The sequence below is a fragment of the Palaemon carinicauda genome, unplaced genomic scaffold, assembly GCF_036898095.1.
Source record: "Palaemon carinicauda isolate YSFRI2023 unplaced genomic scaffold, ASM3689809v2 scaffold241, whole genome shotgun sequence".
NCBI lineage: Eukaryota > Metazoa > Arthropoda > Malacostraca > Decapoda > Palaemonidae > Palaemon > Palaemon carinicauda.
This window is the reverse complement of record NW_027170042.1, coordinates 183,511-200,000: the sequence shown is the minus strand read 5'-3', so window position 1 is coordinate 200,000 and position 16,490 is coordinate 183,511. Positions and strand designations below refer to the sequence as shown.

The 16,490-nt window shown below is 38.3% G+C and overlaps 1 long non-coding RNA gene across 3 annotated transcripts in view; it reads left to right on the top strand.

Moving 5' to 3' along the window:
- Positions 1-5,665: 5,665 nt before the first annotated feature.
- Positions 5,666-16,490, top strand: part of LOC137636154 (uncharacterized) — a 56,072-nt gene continuing 45,247 nt past the window's right edge. The window contains exon 1 of one of the 3 annotated variants that reach the window (XR_011042964.1): positions 5,666-5,723. This is a non-coding gene — a long non-coding RNA (uncharacterized lncRNA). The remainder of the gene's footprint in view (positions 5,724-16,490) is intronic. The other 2 variants (XR_011042962.1, XR_011042963.1) reach the window with 2 other exon arrangements.

Sequence of the window (16,490 nt, the reverse complement as noted above, 5' to 3'; positions counted from 1 at the left end):
TACATTTGTGTAAGAGAGAAATATGTATTAGATGAAATTAATGTTTAATTTGGCTGCAAAATTAGAAATTATTAATGGGTTTTTTCTCATCTTGTTTGGTAACACAAGTGGTAAAGCCTTTTCCAAGGGTGATGGTGACGTGGCAAAAATAGAATTTGGTGTTATGGCTTATAAAACATTAATAAGCCTTTATAAAGGCAATGGTAAGTCTTAGAATATAATATGATTAATCATTTAAGGATATTCCAATCTAGAGACAGTTATATCTATGTAAAACATTAAAAAAATCGAGTTTTATTGTTAGCAGACGAATTTATTTTGGGAAACGAAACTAAATTATTAAAATAAAATATCACTAACTATCTAATTGCATTTTTAAAACTTAATTTTCATTTTTTAAGATATTGGTCGTCTATTCTAATTAATGATTTATCGATATATATTATTCATAATAGGCTTGTGATCTCAAAAAAATTCATGGACACAGTGATGGTATGGCCACCTGTTGACTGTAAAAGTAACTAAAATATTGCAAAAAAATTTAATACTAGTTGCAACTTTGTATATCAAAGAGGCTATTTTCTGCCAGACATACACTATTTAATCATTGCAATGTAAGACGAATATATTAAGAAATAATATTACTTTTCTTTGGAGTAACAATGTATGCAATTGCTAAGAGGAAAACTATTTAAAATTGAATTTAAAAAAACTATTAGTAACTTTTGTATCTGAGAGTATTCATTAAAATACCTATTGTCTACGCTATAAATTTCTTCTATATAAAATATATTTCATTTAATATTATAATACAGAATATATTTATTTCCATAATTAAAGTCTTTTAGATTCTAATAATGATCTATTTGATTGTAAAATTAGAAATCTTAAAGGTGTTTTGCTAATCATATTTGGTAAAATAGATAGCAGAGGGAATTCTGAAACAGAGTCAGCAACTTGTGTTACCAGGAAAAATGAGCAAAATACCTTCAAGAATTTTAATTTTACAATCAAATAGGAATTGGATGACATCTAAAAGAATTTATAACTTTATATAGATATATTTTGTATTAGTTCTGTCCATAAAATATATTTTATATACAAGAATTTTAAAACTTGAACAATAGCTCTTTTAATGAATATTATGGGCAAGGTTGGAGTTGCTAGAAGTGGCTAGTAAATTTTCTATTTTAGTTCTCTTCTCAGTATTTATCTTCACAATTGGATATATTATAACACCAAATAAAAGTAATTTTATTTTTTAATATATTCGTCTCCTATTGCAATGATAGAATAGTCCATGTTTTGCACAAAATACCTTCTTTTGGATATACAAAGTTGCAAGATAGTATCTAATATATGTCTACATAAATAGTTACTTCTACTGCCAATAGGTGTCCATACCATCGGCGTGTCCATGAATTTCTTGAAATTACGAGCCTCTAATGAATAATAAATATATATGAATCATTTAATAGAATACAGGAACAGTAGTATATAAATTAAAGCTGAAGTTTACATGATAGAATGGGCCAATTTATAAGATATTGTTTTCTTAATTTAGTTTTGTTTCCCTAAATTAATTCGTCTGCTAATAATAAATCTCTATTTTTAAGGTTTTCATCTATATATAGCTATCTCTAGGATGGAATATCCTTTAATGATTAACTGTATTAAATTCTAAGACTTAAAATTGCCTTTAAAATGGTATATTAATGTTTTAGAAGCCATATCACAAAATTCTTTTTTGTCACGTTACCAAAACTAGATGACTAAAAACCCTTCAAGATTTCTAATTTTACAGTTAAATAAAACATTAATTGGATCTAATGCATTTAATTTCTTACATATAATTGTATTTTGTAGCATTATTCTATAAAATATATATTTTATATGGAAGAATTTTAAAGCTCAGACAATAGTTTTTTTAATTTTTTTTTTTTAATGAAGGATCCTTGCCAAGAAAAAATTTAGCAGCAGTCTCTTCTAATATATTTGTATTATCAATTTATATATATATATATATATATATATATATATATATATATATATATATATATATATATATATATATAATTGAATATATTATTACGCCAAATAAAAATAATTTTACTTTTTTAATATATTCGTCCCGTATTATTATTATTATTATTATTATTATTATTATTATTATTATTATTATTATTATTATTATTATTATTAACTAAGCTACAACCCTAGTTGGAAAAGCAGGATTCCATAATGCATATAAGGGCTCCAACAGGGAAAAAAGACCAGTGAGGAAAGGAAATAATGAAATAAATAGAATAGTGTGCTTAAGTGTTCCTTCAAACAAGGGAACTCTCTCTTGGAGTAAAGTTCTCTTGCTTGAGGGTACACTCGGGCACTCTATTCTATCTTATTTCTTTTCCTCTTATTTTTTTGAAGTTTTTAGTTTATACAAGAAATATCTGTTCCAATTTTGTTTCTGTTCTTGAAGTATTTTATTTCAATTGTTCATTACTTCTCTTTTAGTTTATTTATTTCCTTTCCTCACTGGGCTATTTTTCCCTGTCATTATTATTATTAATATTATTATTATTACTTGCTAAGCTACAACCCTAGTTGGAAAAGCAGGATGCTATAAGCCCAGGGGCTCCAACAGTGAAAAAAGCTCAGTGAGGAAAGGAAACAAGGAAAAATAAAATATTTTAAGAAGAGCAATAATATTAAAACAAATATCACTTTATAAACTATAAAAACTTTAACAAAACAAGAGGAAGAGAAATAAGATTTAAGATAGAACAGTCTGCCCGAGTGTACCCTCAAGCAAAAGAACTCTGACCCAAGACAGTGGAAGACCATGGTATAGAAGCTATGGCACTACCCAAGACTTGAGAACAATGGTTTGATTTTAGAGTGGTCTTCTAGAAGAGCTGGTCACCATAGCTAAAGAATCTCTTCGACCCTTACCAAGAGGAAAGTAGCCACTGAACAATTACAGTGCAGTAGTTAACCCCTTGTGTGAAGAGTAATTGTTTGGGAATCTCAGTGTTGTCAGGTGTATGAGGACAGAGAAGATGGGGAAAAAATAGACCAGACCATTTGGTGTATGTGCAGGCAAAGGGAAAATGGGCCATAACCAGAGACAGGTATCCAATGCCATTGATTGTATATCAAAAATTGTATGCCAAATTTGAATGAAGCTGCTTCTAGTCTACTGCAGGACAAAGGCCTCAGGCATGTCTTTATTCATGTCTTGGGTTTGACCATTTCATCACCATGCCACTGAGGATTGGTGATAGTGGGAGACTTTAGACTGATTGTTTACAGCAAACCAAACTAGTATGGGTGGCCCTGACTTGTACAGCTTTGCTGATCATGGCAATACACAAACCTTTTCACCATGTTAAGGTATTCCCACTCAGAAAGGGATATATATATATATATATATATATATATATATATATATATATATATATATATATATATATATATATATATATATATATATATATATATATATATATATATATATTAACATTATTATTACTATAATTATCATTATTATTGCATCCATATTATCATTGTTATTATTATGATTATTAACATCATTTACTATTACCTTTATTATCATATATATATATATATATATATATATATATATATATATATATATATATATCACGTATATAAATCATTATTAATAATAATAATCATAAATCACATGCATGTGAATTATTATTTTTTAGAATATCCTATTATTACTTGAAACGACATTGTATCTCAAGGAAATATAATGTGAATTTTTTTTTTCAAATTAAACATATGATTAAAAAACGATGAAAATCCATTAAAATCTAATTAAACAATTCAAAATAATGATTCACGTAAGGAACGTATCCTCTCTCAAAATCAGCTGATCGTTTGTAAACACTTTCGCTTTCATCCTACCAGTTTGGTCCCCGCAACACACTATCCCAAACCACTTTCGCTTTCATTTGACCGTCCCCGCAACACACGAGCAGACTATTGCTGCCTGCCGTATTATTATTATTATTATTATTATTATTATTAAACTACGAACGAATAGCAACTACTTTACTTTATATAGTAAATTGAACCTGTAATGTATATTTATCTGAAACACGCTATTAATAATTATTGATTTTACGACTAGAAATGTCTATTGCTGAGAAAAAAATGCATAAATCGTATATATTTGGTGGGAGTTTATCACACATAAGGTTTATCCATGTTTCAGCAGTAGGCATAAAGCCTGAATGAGGCATATACTAATTTGTTTCACAGTAGGAGTCATCTCCTTTCAAAGTACACACACACACACACACACACACACACACACACACACACACACACACATATATATATATATATATATATATATATATATATATATATATATATATATATATATATATATATATATATATATATATCCCTTGGTAGTAGGTTGGCCAGGACACCAGCCACCCGTTGTGATACTACCACTAGAGTTATTGGATCCTTTGACTGGCCAGACAGTGCTACATTTGATGCCTCTATCTGGTTACGGCTAATTTTTTCTTTTCCTACATATGAACCAAATACTCTGGCCTATTCTTTACACATTCTCCCCTTTTTTCGTACACTTAACACTACTTTCCTCTTGGTAAGGGTAGAAGAGACTCTTTAGCTATGGTAAGCAGCTCTTCTAGGAGAAGGACACTCCAATATAAAACCATTGTTCTTTAGTCTTGGGTAGTACCATAGCCTCTGTACTATGTTCTTCCACTGTCTTGGGTTAGAGTTCTCTTGCTTGAGAGTACACTCAGGCACACGATTCTATCTTATCTCTTCCTCTTTTATATTTCTATAATTTATATATGAGAGATTATTTTAATGTTACTGTTTTTTAAGTATTTAATTTTAATTGTTTATTACTTTTTAATATAGTTTATTTATTTCCTTTTTCCCTTTCCTCATTGGGCTGTTTTTCATGTTGGAGCCCTTGGGCTTATAGCAAATTAAAATGTAACTTTCTCTGCACTATTTGGCCTAAGGAAATAAGGGTAACATAAGATATATCTACTTCAAAAAAGTTTGCCTATAAAGTGAAATATCTAAATTTGTCCTGTATTTTCCACTATTTATTTATTTAATGGTTTTTCAAGTACTTATAAACATCAATGTACATTTTCATATAGATAAAGTTCAATTTTGATAAATTCATGGTATATATAACTACGAAAATTCGAAATAAAAATAATGCATTAATTCTCAAAATTTTTTGAAAATCAGTTGTATAATTTTACATTTTTCATATAAAAAGTCACGGAATATATAAAATATATATTCTATTTTATTCATTATTATTTTTATGCATTTAAATTAAACTGAATTTGAATTTTACCAAAAAGAAAAAAAAAATTATCAGCTGGGCAGGATCAGCTGACTGAACAACCATTGCCAAGTTGGAAAAAATTCCTTCGTCATTCTTGCAATTTGAATCCACTCAAAATCGTATATTAAAAAGTTTTCAGTAATTTAAATTACCTCAAAATATCATTTTAAATTATTAATAAATGAATAATAATTTAAATAATACGATATTTTTAATTTTATTAGGATTTTCCATACGTCTGTATTCATTTCTTAACATCGATGTCTGGACACACTGTCTTCTGTTTTCCTCTCTCTGTTGTCTGTACGATGGCTCACCTGAACTACTATTTCCTGAATAAGTAAGTTATTTTAGGTGTTTTTATTATGTTTTATCATATTTAATTAAAGTTCTAAGTATATGCGAACGGTAAAAGCTGCTTAAACTACACCAGGTTTTATAAATTACAGATTTTACGATAGAATATTGAAATTTCAAAATCTCATGGCCAGACCTTTTGACCGGCCGTGTTTAGGGGCTATATATCTTTATATATTAATAGCTACTATTTAATATATTAGTTTTATTGGAAGCAGTTACGTTATTTCCTGTGTTATATTGTCATACGAGTTGTAATAGCAATGGGTTTGTCACATACAGTAGCTATTTATATAAGAAAAACGAAGTTTTTTTTTTTTTTAATCTCAAAGCAAATTACGTGAGAAAAATCATATTTTGTTAGATTTCTCGTTATATATTGTTCTGTTGATGATATTTTCATAAGTATATCCATCTTTTTTTTTTTTTTTTTTAATCACCACCACCCTACACAAACCCCAGGTGAGAATTGGTCTTTGGGGGGGGGGATGAACCCCAGGTGAGATTCTGTCTTTAGGGGGTGTGTGGCAATGTAAACTACCCTTAATGTCTATGATAATAAGAGCTAATCCCAACATAGGAAAACTAGCAAAGAAATTATTTATACTAAATTAATGGTGAAATTATAGTTACAGACAGAACAATATTTTGAGGCAAAAAAAAAGTTCTTCCTGTAGTAAATAATGTGCTTTCACTGAATTTTACCTTAATTTCAACAGCAAATTAACTGAAAACTTGTTTGGCCATCGAAGAACGTTGATATTGTTTAAAAATCTAATCTATTTGCGCTGCTGTGTGTTCGCTTTGCTTGCGGTAAAAGGAAAACGTCACGCTCCTATGTACTGGCAAGCGGTTTATGATGAGTTGCGCACGTTAACCCCATTAATTATTATTTCTTGGGCAGTTAAGTTTTTATTTGTAGTGAAAATGTAATTTTTTAAGAAAACTAATGTTTTTTTTTCTATAGGAAACGCCAGTCTTGTGGTAGAAAAGCTTTTTTCGTCTGTAGCTATCATGAAATTGATTCTTGTTTTTAAAGTGTGCTGTTGGTGATGGTTCCCCTACAATAATGTCAGGTGAGAACCAGTCTTTAGGGGGATGGCAATGTAAACTACCTTTAAGTCTAAGGTAATAACTGCTGATCCCAACAGAACGATAAAAAATAAAGTTCTTTATTTCTGCTAAATTAACGTGGTAAAACCACTGGTGTAGGTATGGGGTGATAGGCGGTTGGATTTTTTATATGTTCCCCCCTTGGCCTCCAAAGCAGGGGAAGAAAATATTTATTTTTCCTCTCTTCACAGGGCTATTTTCCTTGTTGGAGCCCTTGGGCTTATAGCATCATGCTTTTCCAACGAGAGTTGTAGCTTAACAAGTAATAATAATAATGGTAACTTTACAAACCCGATGCCCCAGTCCCCCCAAATCTCTAGCTACCCCTTAGGGTGAAAAGACACCTTTGAAGTGACAGTGGCAGAGGTACCTCGGTCCATTACCATTTTCTCCCTAGCCCCATTTTCTATATCTTTTAACATGTTCTGATCCAAAGCACCGTGATGTGGCATCACTCAAGGGATTTTTGCATGGCCAGGGCTCGTTTCGCCAGCAAATAAGCACAATCTCGCTAATGCATTCTACTGGCAAGCAATATGCGGATGCTCAGTGCATGCTAGCTGCGTCTGTCGCTATTTTTGGGACTGTAATATGTTCGGTAAATGTGTAGGAGAGCTCCGCGGAAGATCTTGAAGAATTTAAACACCTACAATTCACTATTATATCATATAGAACGCTTATATAATAGTCAATATATAAGCAGCTTCTATTTAACGAAGATATTCGTGTGTATAGTTATGTTTCACTTGGATTTTTTCAAAGTGTTTGTTTTTGTTTACTGTGTGATGTCTTGGCTAAAATGAGCTATTTCACCGCCTTACTGCGTATGGCAGACTAGTTCTCAATGCTATTCTAATCAATAACAGGTGTTTTTTTGACGTCACACTGTTTGAAAACCAATCATGGCGGTTTTTACAAATCTAGCCAATGCTGACACTTATTACTTCACTTATCCCTGCTATTTTTCCACCAGTTACCACAGTTTACGTGAAGTTCCGCGGAGGAATATTTTAGCACGTCTCGGATCTCCCTTCAAACTGAAAAGCTCATTTTGCCGTGAAGTATGGAGCAATTAGCAGGACCTTCATCCCGTTCCGACTGTGTCACTTGTGACAATTGCTTTATTTCTTATGGGGATTTTTGTGTACATTATTCAGGGAAAGTTGATTTGCTAATTGCATTTGCTCAACGTCATGGTTTGATTTTGGCAGAGAAAATGTGCCCTAATTGTGAAAATGTGTGCCGTATAGATTACAACAAATTAGCATTCCGGTGTGATCGTAGTGTGGTTACTCGTGGGAAAAGGAAGAGGAGGTGCAATTTTTTCGTGTCTTGTTTCAAAGGTACATGGTTTGGAAACGCAAAGTTAGATATTGAGACTAATTTGAAGTTTGTGTTCCTTTTTTTGCTAGGTTAGGTGGGTGTCTTAGGTTCGGTGGTGCCCTGAAAATTACTGTGGCCTTAAGGGGGGGTCGCGGGGGGGCGGAGGGCCCCCCCCCCCCCCCGTAGGCCTAGGTAGGGGTACAGGGCCCCATAGGCTAGGTTAGGTGTGTGTCTTAGGTTCGGTGGTGCCCTGAAAATTACTGTGGCCTTAAGGGGGGGTCGCAGGGGGGGCGGAGCCCCCCCCCGGTAGGCCTAGGTAGGGGTACATGGCCCCAGAGTAGGGTAGGTAGTTGTATTAGGTTCGGTAGTGCCCCGAAAAATCACTTTTCTCCTCCTCCCCCCACCCAAAAACCCCGCTTCCCACTGGGGTCCCCCATAATTGTAGTAGTAGGTTTATGCTTACATTTTCTGTGTAAGAGTTAGGTGGTTGTAGGAGGATTATCTCACAGTTTCAAGGTAACTGTAGCTCTAATTTACTGTTTTCTTTCGTTTTCTACTTTTAGAAACTTTTAAATCGAGCGCGGAGGTCTCCTACACAATTACCATATGTTCTAGCATTATTAAGCTGACTTAGGATGCTATATTTTTAAATATAAAACTTACCCGCTGGTTATATAAAAGAGCTGAAGTCCCTGACGCCAGGGCAGAAAATTCAAATCTCGCGCTATCGAAGATACGCCAGGTGTACCAACCGCACCCTAGCGGTAGAACAGGTGGAACTACACACCAACTCCAGTTCTTCTCTCTGCCGTCATAGCTGACTGACATACAGAAGTTCGCTCTCGTGTTTTTACTCTCTTGGGAAGTTGTTTGGTGATGTACAACGTTCTTTTTTGAGTTTAAGCTATCGTTGATTAATTTTCCTTGGTTCTTATCTTGAAATCTTTTTGTTTGAGATTTTCTTTATTGTTTTTTCCCTTACTTTTTGCTTGTCGGTCTCTCACGTTAACTTTAAAATGGCCGACTCCTCCCCTGCTCAGCGTAGGTGTGTTAGTGAGGGTTGTCGTACACGACTTCCTAATGGATCTATTGATCCTCATTCTATTTGTGTAAAATGTAGGGGTAAATTTTGTTCATTAGATGATAGGTGTAATGAGTGTCTTTCCTTAACTAATGATGATTTTGTTACTTTCGATCGTTATGTTAGGAGATTAGAGAGAGATAGAGTTAGGCGTAGTTCTTCCCGATCTGTGGATAGAACCTTACCTAATTTACCTGTTCCTAATCCTGTTCCTTCCCCTGTGGTGGTAGATCAGGAACCTACTATGAAGGACATGTTTACTGCTATTTTGTCTCTTGGTGAGAAAGTTGAGTCCTTAGCAGCCGATAGAAATACTATCTTTTCAGAGTTAAAGGTATTGAAAAACCGTGATCCTATCGGAACTGTGGAAAGTGTTTCAGTGTCTGATGTGGTACCGAAGAATCGTGACTCTCTCGGTGTTGTGACAAGTGTTGATAATGTGGTTAGTGTTGCGGAAGGTGCGTCGACTCGAGTGTCTGATGTGGTACCGAAGAATCGTGACTCTCTCGGTGTTGTGACAAGTGTTGATAATGTGTTTAGTGTTGCGGAGGGTGCGTCGGCACGATCTTGTCGTTCACCTAGCCTTAGACCTCTTTCGAGCTCTCGAACCCATGGGAGAAGTAATGTCGAACGGCTTAAGAGAACGAGAAGCATCATCAATCGTGCAGACGTCCCCTCGAACGTTCCTGTTGCCGTAGCTCAGGTCGTTCACCCTCATCGTAGGAAAGGTGAGGTTCACACGTTATCCCCGTCTTCCGATGAAGGGTCGGGGAGTGAGATCTGGCGGCGAGCGTCGAGACCGCTTAAACGCTCCCATGTTGATTTGGACGCGGCGCGTCAAAACACACAGCGTCGGGAATCGCCTGTGCGGCCAGGATGTAGTTCGTGGGGTTCACCGGAACGTTTCCGTTCTCCCAGCGCTTGCACTCCGGCCAAACGTTCAGATCACCGTGTTCGTGCGGATATGATTCCTTCCGATTCGGACCTTGTAACTATTCATGCACCTCCTCTTCCATCGGATTGGCTTTCTTCCCCTGAAATGCGTGGTGACATTAGTGCGAATCTTCCTTCTAGGAGTTCTGTTGATCCGAAATGGACTGCGCTTTTGTCTATGAAGGAACAACTCTCTTCGTTGATGGATTCTTATCAACCAAGTGTTGGCGTTGTGTCTGGGCGTTCGATGTCAGACCAGTTATCGCACAAACGTTCGATGGTATATGGCCTTGACGAGTTATCACTTAGACGGTCTCCCATTCACAGTGTTCAACGCCAGGTTGATTTTGATGAGTCGCGTCAGAGAGTTTTGGTTGACCAGTTTGCGTTTTCTGGTCGCGGGGAAGAGCGTCGGCGTCGACAAGTGGACGAGACGCGGCAACAATTTGAAGTAGTGGATCGCCCGCGGCAACAACTTTTGGACGCGGCGCGTCAAAACATTGGTTTACAGCGGCGACATCCTGACTTCTTTGATCGCTCGCAGCAACAGTCCTCGGACTTTACGCGACCTCGCGGCGATCTTCAACAGTTACCTTCTGATTTCAAGCGTTCTTCTGTTCAACAACAGTTGAATTCTAAGCGGTCTAAGCAGTTGTTGGTTGAGGATGATCGTCTACATGTCCGTGTTTCGCATCAATCTACTTCTACTTCTCCCCACCTAATTGACTCAGATGTTGGCCTTGACAGGCAGTCCCATCCAGACGTTGTTCCTTCGGTTCAGGCTGCAGCTGTTGCTGCACTGCCAGAAGACGAACCAGAGGAAAAGTCGGATGAGGATAATCCTATTGAGGAAGTCTCTGAGAATGAGGAGGAGAAGCATTATCAGCATGCTGTGGACCTTCGCAAGTTTATGCTTATTTTGACTGGAATTTTCCCGGATTCTTTTACCCCTGTGGCCCCTCGTTCTCCGCCTTCTGAATTCATCTTAGGTAAAGCTACTAAGGTTCCAGTTTACACCAAGATGGTTCTTTCTCGATCTTCTAAGCGGGCCTTGAAGTTAATGGGTTCTTGGTTGGACTCCAAGAAAGCTTTTGGCAAGACGGCCTTTGCCTTTCCTCCCGCTAGGTTAGCCTCTAAATCTAGTGTGTGGTATGAGACTGGTGAAGTGTTGGGCTTGAGTTTTCCTTCGTCTGCCCAAGGGGATTTTTCAAGTTTGGTAGATGCTTCTCGTCGTCTTGCCTTAAGGAAGACGAAGATTTGGTGGTCCATTCCAGAGTTCGACCATTTGCTTAAAGGTCTTTTCAGGGCCTTCGAAGTTTTTAATTTTTTGGACTGGGCTTTGGGGGCTTTGAGTAAGAGGGTCTCTGATATGACGGAAACGGACACTAGTGGTTTGGTTCATTTGATGTCCTGCTTGGACAAAGGTGTGAGAGATGGCTCCAACGAACTTGCTGCCTTGTTTACAGCTGGAATTCTCAAGAAAAGGGCCACGATGTGCTCCTTCCTCTCCGCAGGAGTGTCTCCCTATCAGAAGACAGGCCTTCTTTTCGCACCTTTGTCTAATTCTTTATTTCCTCAGGAATTAGTGGGCGAGGTGGCTACTGCTCTCACTCAGAAGGCCACTCATGACTTAGTTACTCATTCGACTAGGAAAGTTTTGCCTCCGTCTTTCTCCTCTCGAAAACCTAAGGAATCTTCTTCTGGGTTTCGTCCTCAGTCCTTTCGTGGGAAGCCCTCTGGGAGAGGCTCTTTTAAACCAGAAGGAAGGAAACCTAGAGGCAGAGGGGGCAAGTCCGGCCGAGGTAAAGTCTGACTGCCCTCTCCTTCAGACAGCAGTGGGGGCCAGGTTGACTCACTTTTGGGAGGCTTGGGAGAGGAATGGAGCGGACCCCTGGTCCGTCCAGGTGTTAAAGGAAGGCTACAAGATCCCCTTCCTGACCAATCCTCCTTTAGTCACAGATCCAGTGGATCTTTCGCCCAAATACAGAGAGGGTCCCAAGAAACAAGCCATGCTTCTACAGATGTCTCTTTTATTAGAGAAACGAGCAATAGAGGAAGTGCAAGATGTTACGTCTCCGGGGTTTTACAACCGCCTTTTTCTAGTACCCAAGAGTTCCGGGGGGTGGAGACCGGTTCTGGACGTAAGTGTGCTCAATGGTTACGTCAAAAACTCGACGTTCACCATGGAGACTCAGAAAACAGTTCTGGCAGCTGTGAGGAAGGACGATTGGATGGTCTCTTTAGATCTTCAGGATGCCTATTTCCACCTTCCGATTCATCCCAGCTGCAGACGTTATCTGAGGTTCATGGACGGAAACAAGGTCTTCCAGTTCAGGGCTCTTTGTTTCGGACTTTGCACGGCTCCTCTATTGTTCACCAAGATCATGCTGAACGTGGCAAGCATGCTGCATTCGAGGGGAATCAGGGCCTCTCTGTATCTGGACGATTGGCTGATAAGAGCCTCCTCAGCCGATTGTTGTTTGAAGGACCTCAAGATGACTTTGGATCTCTCCAGAGAACTGGGTCTCCTGGTGAGCTCGAAAAAATCACAACTCATTCCATCCCAGGAGATTCTTTATTTGGGGATGGAGATTCACAGTCGGAGTTTTCGGGCTTTTCCGTCGTCGGTGAGAATCCAAGCAGCCCTCCTAAAAGTACAAACGTTCCTGAAGAGAGATCTTTGCTCCGTCAGAGATTGGATGAGCCTTCTGGGGACTCTCTCGTCGTTAGAGAAGTTCGTGACCCTGGGGAAGTTGTTCTTGCGTCCTCTTCAGTTTCATCTCAACCGCCATTGGAAGAAAGGGGACAGCCTCGACAGGGATTGCATTCCCATCTCGACTTCCATCAAGTCTCATCTTCAATGGTGGAACAACGAGCCCAGACTGAAAGAAGGCTTGTCTTTACTTCAGAGGAACCCAAATCTCGTGTTGTGTTGCGACGCCTCCAACTCGGGGTGGGGAGCCACTCTAGAGAAGCAGGAACTTTCGGGGACTTGGACGGTAGAGCAAACCTCTCTCCACATCAATCAAAAAGAGCTTTTAGCTATTCATCTGGCTCTCATCGGCTTCGAAAAGCAGATCAGGGGCAAGGTAGTCCAAGTCAATTCGGACAGCACGACAGCTCTGGCCTATATTGCGAAACAAGGCGGGACCCACTCTTGGCCTCTGTTCGAGATTGCAAGACTGCTCCTCATCTGGGCGGAGGAAAGGAAGGTGACTCTTTTGACGCGGTTCATCCAGGGAGTCAACAATGTGAGCGCAGACAGACTCAGCAGGAAAGGTCAGGTTCTCTCCACGGAATGGATTCTGCACCCGGACATCTGCAAGAGTCTGTGGCGGTTATGGGGTCGACCTCTCGTTGATCTCTTTGCCACCGCGAAGACCAAACGACTAGAGTGTTATTGCTCTCCGGTTCCAGATCCCGAAGCTTTTCACATAGACGCTTTTCTGATGAACTGGTCACACATGGAGGTTTATGCCTTTCCTCCGTTCAAGATCCTTTACAAAGTGATTCAGAAGTTCGTTTCACACGAGGAGACCAGAATGACACTGATAGCTCCGTTCTGGCCGTCAAGGAGCTGGTTTCCAGAGGTACTGGAATGGATGGTGGATGTCCCGAGAAGCCTTCCCATGAGACCCGATCTTCTCAGACAACCTCACTTGGCCCGAAATCATCAAAACCTCCGAGCTCTACGTCTGACTGCCTTCAGACTATCGAAAAACTCGCTAGAGCTAGAGGATTTTCGAAGAAGGCAGCCAAGGCAATTGCAAGGGCAAGAAGGTCTTCAACCATCAAGGTGTATCAGTCCAAGTGGGAGTTGTTCAGGGAATGGTGTAGAACTAACGCGATTTCCTCTTCCAGTACATCGCTTTCCCAAATAGCAGATTTTTTCTTGGACCTTAAAACTAAGCATAACTTCTCGTCATCAACTATTAAAGGTTACAGGAGTATGTTGGCGACGGTTTTTCGACACAGGAACCTAGACCTTTCTGATAATAAGGATCTACGAGATTTACTTACGTCTTTTGATACGACCAAGATGATTCAAACGGCTCCCATCGCCTGGAATTTGGATGTTGTCCTTAAATTTCTCATGAGTGACAGATTTGAGCCTTTACACTCGGCTTCATTTAAGGACTTAACCTTGAAAACCCTTTTTCTAGTTACCCTCGCCACTGCGAAAAGAGTTAGTGAAGTTCACGCTTTAAGCAAGAACATTGGTTTTCGGAATGGGAAAGCCATTTGTTCTTTGCAACTGGGGTTTCTGGCCAAGAACGAAAACCCTTCTCGACCATGGCCCAAATCCTTCGAGATTTCTAACCTTTCGGATTTGGCTGGCGATGAATTGGAAAGGGTTCTCTGTCCAGTTAGAGCTCTACGTTGTTATGTGGACAGAACTAAGAATCTGAGAGGTAACTCAGACGCTCTGTGGTGTGCAGTTCGGAAACCCTCGATGCCCATGTCCAAGAATGCCTTGTCTTTTTTCGTTAGATTGTTGATTCGAGAAGCTCATGCTCAGTGTGATGAGTCGGATCAGAGGCTCCTCAAAGTCAAGACACATGAAGTCAGAGCGGTAGCGACTTCAGTGGCCTTTAAACAGAACCGTTCTCTGCAAAGTCTGATGGATACAACATTTTGGAGAAGTAAGTCTGTTTTTGCATCCCATTATTTGAAGAATGTTCAGACTCGCTATGAGGACCTTTTTACATTGGGTCCTTTTATAGCTGCTAATGCGATAGTAGGTGAATGATCTACCACTACGTTCCCTTTTTTCCTAATACCCCTTTTCTATCTCTTGGAACTCGTTTTTTATGGTTGTTTGTGGAGATTGGGCGTCAGTCTTCCACAATCTTTGATTTGGCTAGGTGGTCATTTTGTTCCTTGAGTGCACCCGGAACAAGGGTATTGGTTGAGGTCCTGTCATGTTATAGGTGTTTGTACCGTTTGACAGCTCCTAGAGATTTTCAGCCCGAGTGGATTACTGGATCTCTTAAGGATAGCGGACGAAATGAGGCAGAGTATCATTGCTGTCAGCTTCCTTATCAGGTGAGAACTGCTTAAGTTTATTGTATGTAACCCTTAAGTGAATTTTCTGTATGTAGCTGTCTCTGACCCGCTACCAAGGGGTGTCAATCAGCTCTTTTATATAACCAGCGGGTAAGTTTTATATTTAAAAATGATATTTTCATAATAAAATAAATTTTTGAATATACTTACCCGCTGGTTATATAAATTTAACACCCTCCCTCCTCCCCTCTAGAGACTACCTATGGTATGGCTATGAGGCATGGAAGAACTGGAGTTGGTGTGTAGTTCCACCTGTTCTACCGCTAGGGTGCGGTTGGTACACCTGGCGTATCTTCGATAGCGCGAGATTTGAATTTTCTGCCCTGGCGTCAGGGACTTCAGCTCTTTTATATAACCAGCGGGTAAGTATATTCAAAAATTTATTTTATTATGAAAATATCATATTTTCAACTTATCATTCTGTGTCTGATGTTTTTGGGTGAAGGGTTACGAACTTTGGTATGATGAATCAACATATTTAGGACACTTACTATCTGCTGAGAGAACACCTGTTTACTTAAAATCTAGAAAGTTTGGGAGTTATTACGGAAGCATGTTTAACTTGGTTAGGTCACAACCCTCACAAGTGTCAGATATGAGATTTATGACTAAAATAAAAGACGATTTTAACGAACACTCAATAAAACCTATTTATTAATATATATCTAGAATCTGATAGGGCAATTTTAGACGAAGCTTAGTTAAATCGTCAGATACAAAGATGGGTCAAGTGTAACGAATGCGTAAACAGGTATTTGTCTTAATACTTGTCCCTTGAAAACTCCGATTAGCCAATAGTAATACACTGCTGTATGAGCACTGTGCTTAGTGGGTGGAGTTACTGTACTGCATATGTAGGTGAAAATTGTCACAATGGTCAATGGGTATGAGTCAAGTTAAGTGGAAACAAATATACGAGCATAATTAGAGCTACTAATAGTGACATGGGAAACATCAAAAAACAACTTGGAAAATGATCAGACTTATAGTAATTTGAATATTTTTTCTCTATGCATTTGTGCGAATAATGCGTTCTGAAGAAATGTCACTTCATATACCAAAGGAAAATATAAACTAGAATGTCGTAGGGTTATGGAGACAAAAGAAATTTACAGTAATAATGAAAATAAGTGTCCCTGGTGTCAGATTTTAAACATTGAATTATTTGTTTGCGCCATTTGATGGGCGTAATGTAAATTATAGGCATTTATGAGACCGTAATAGTGACTCATG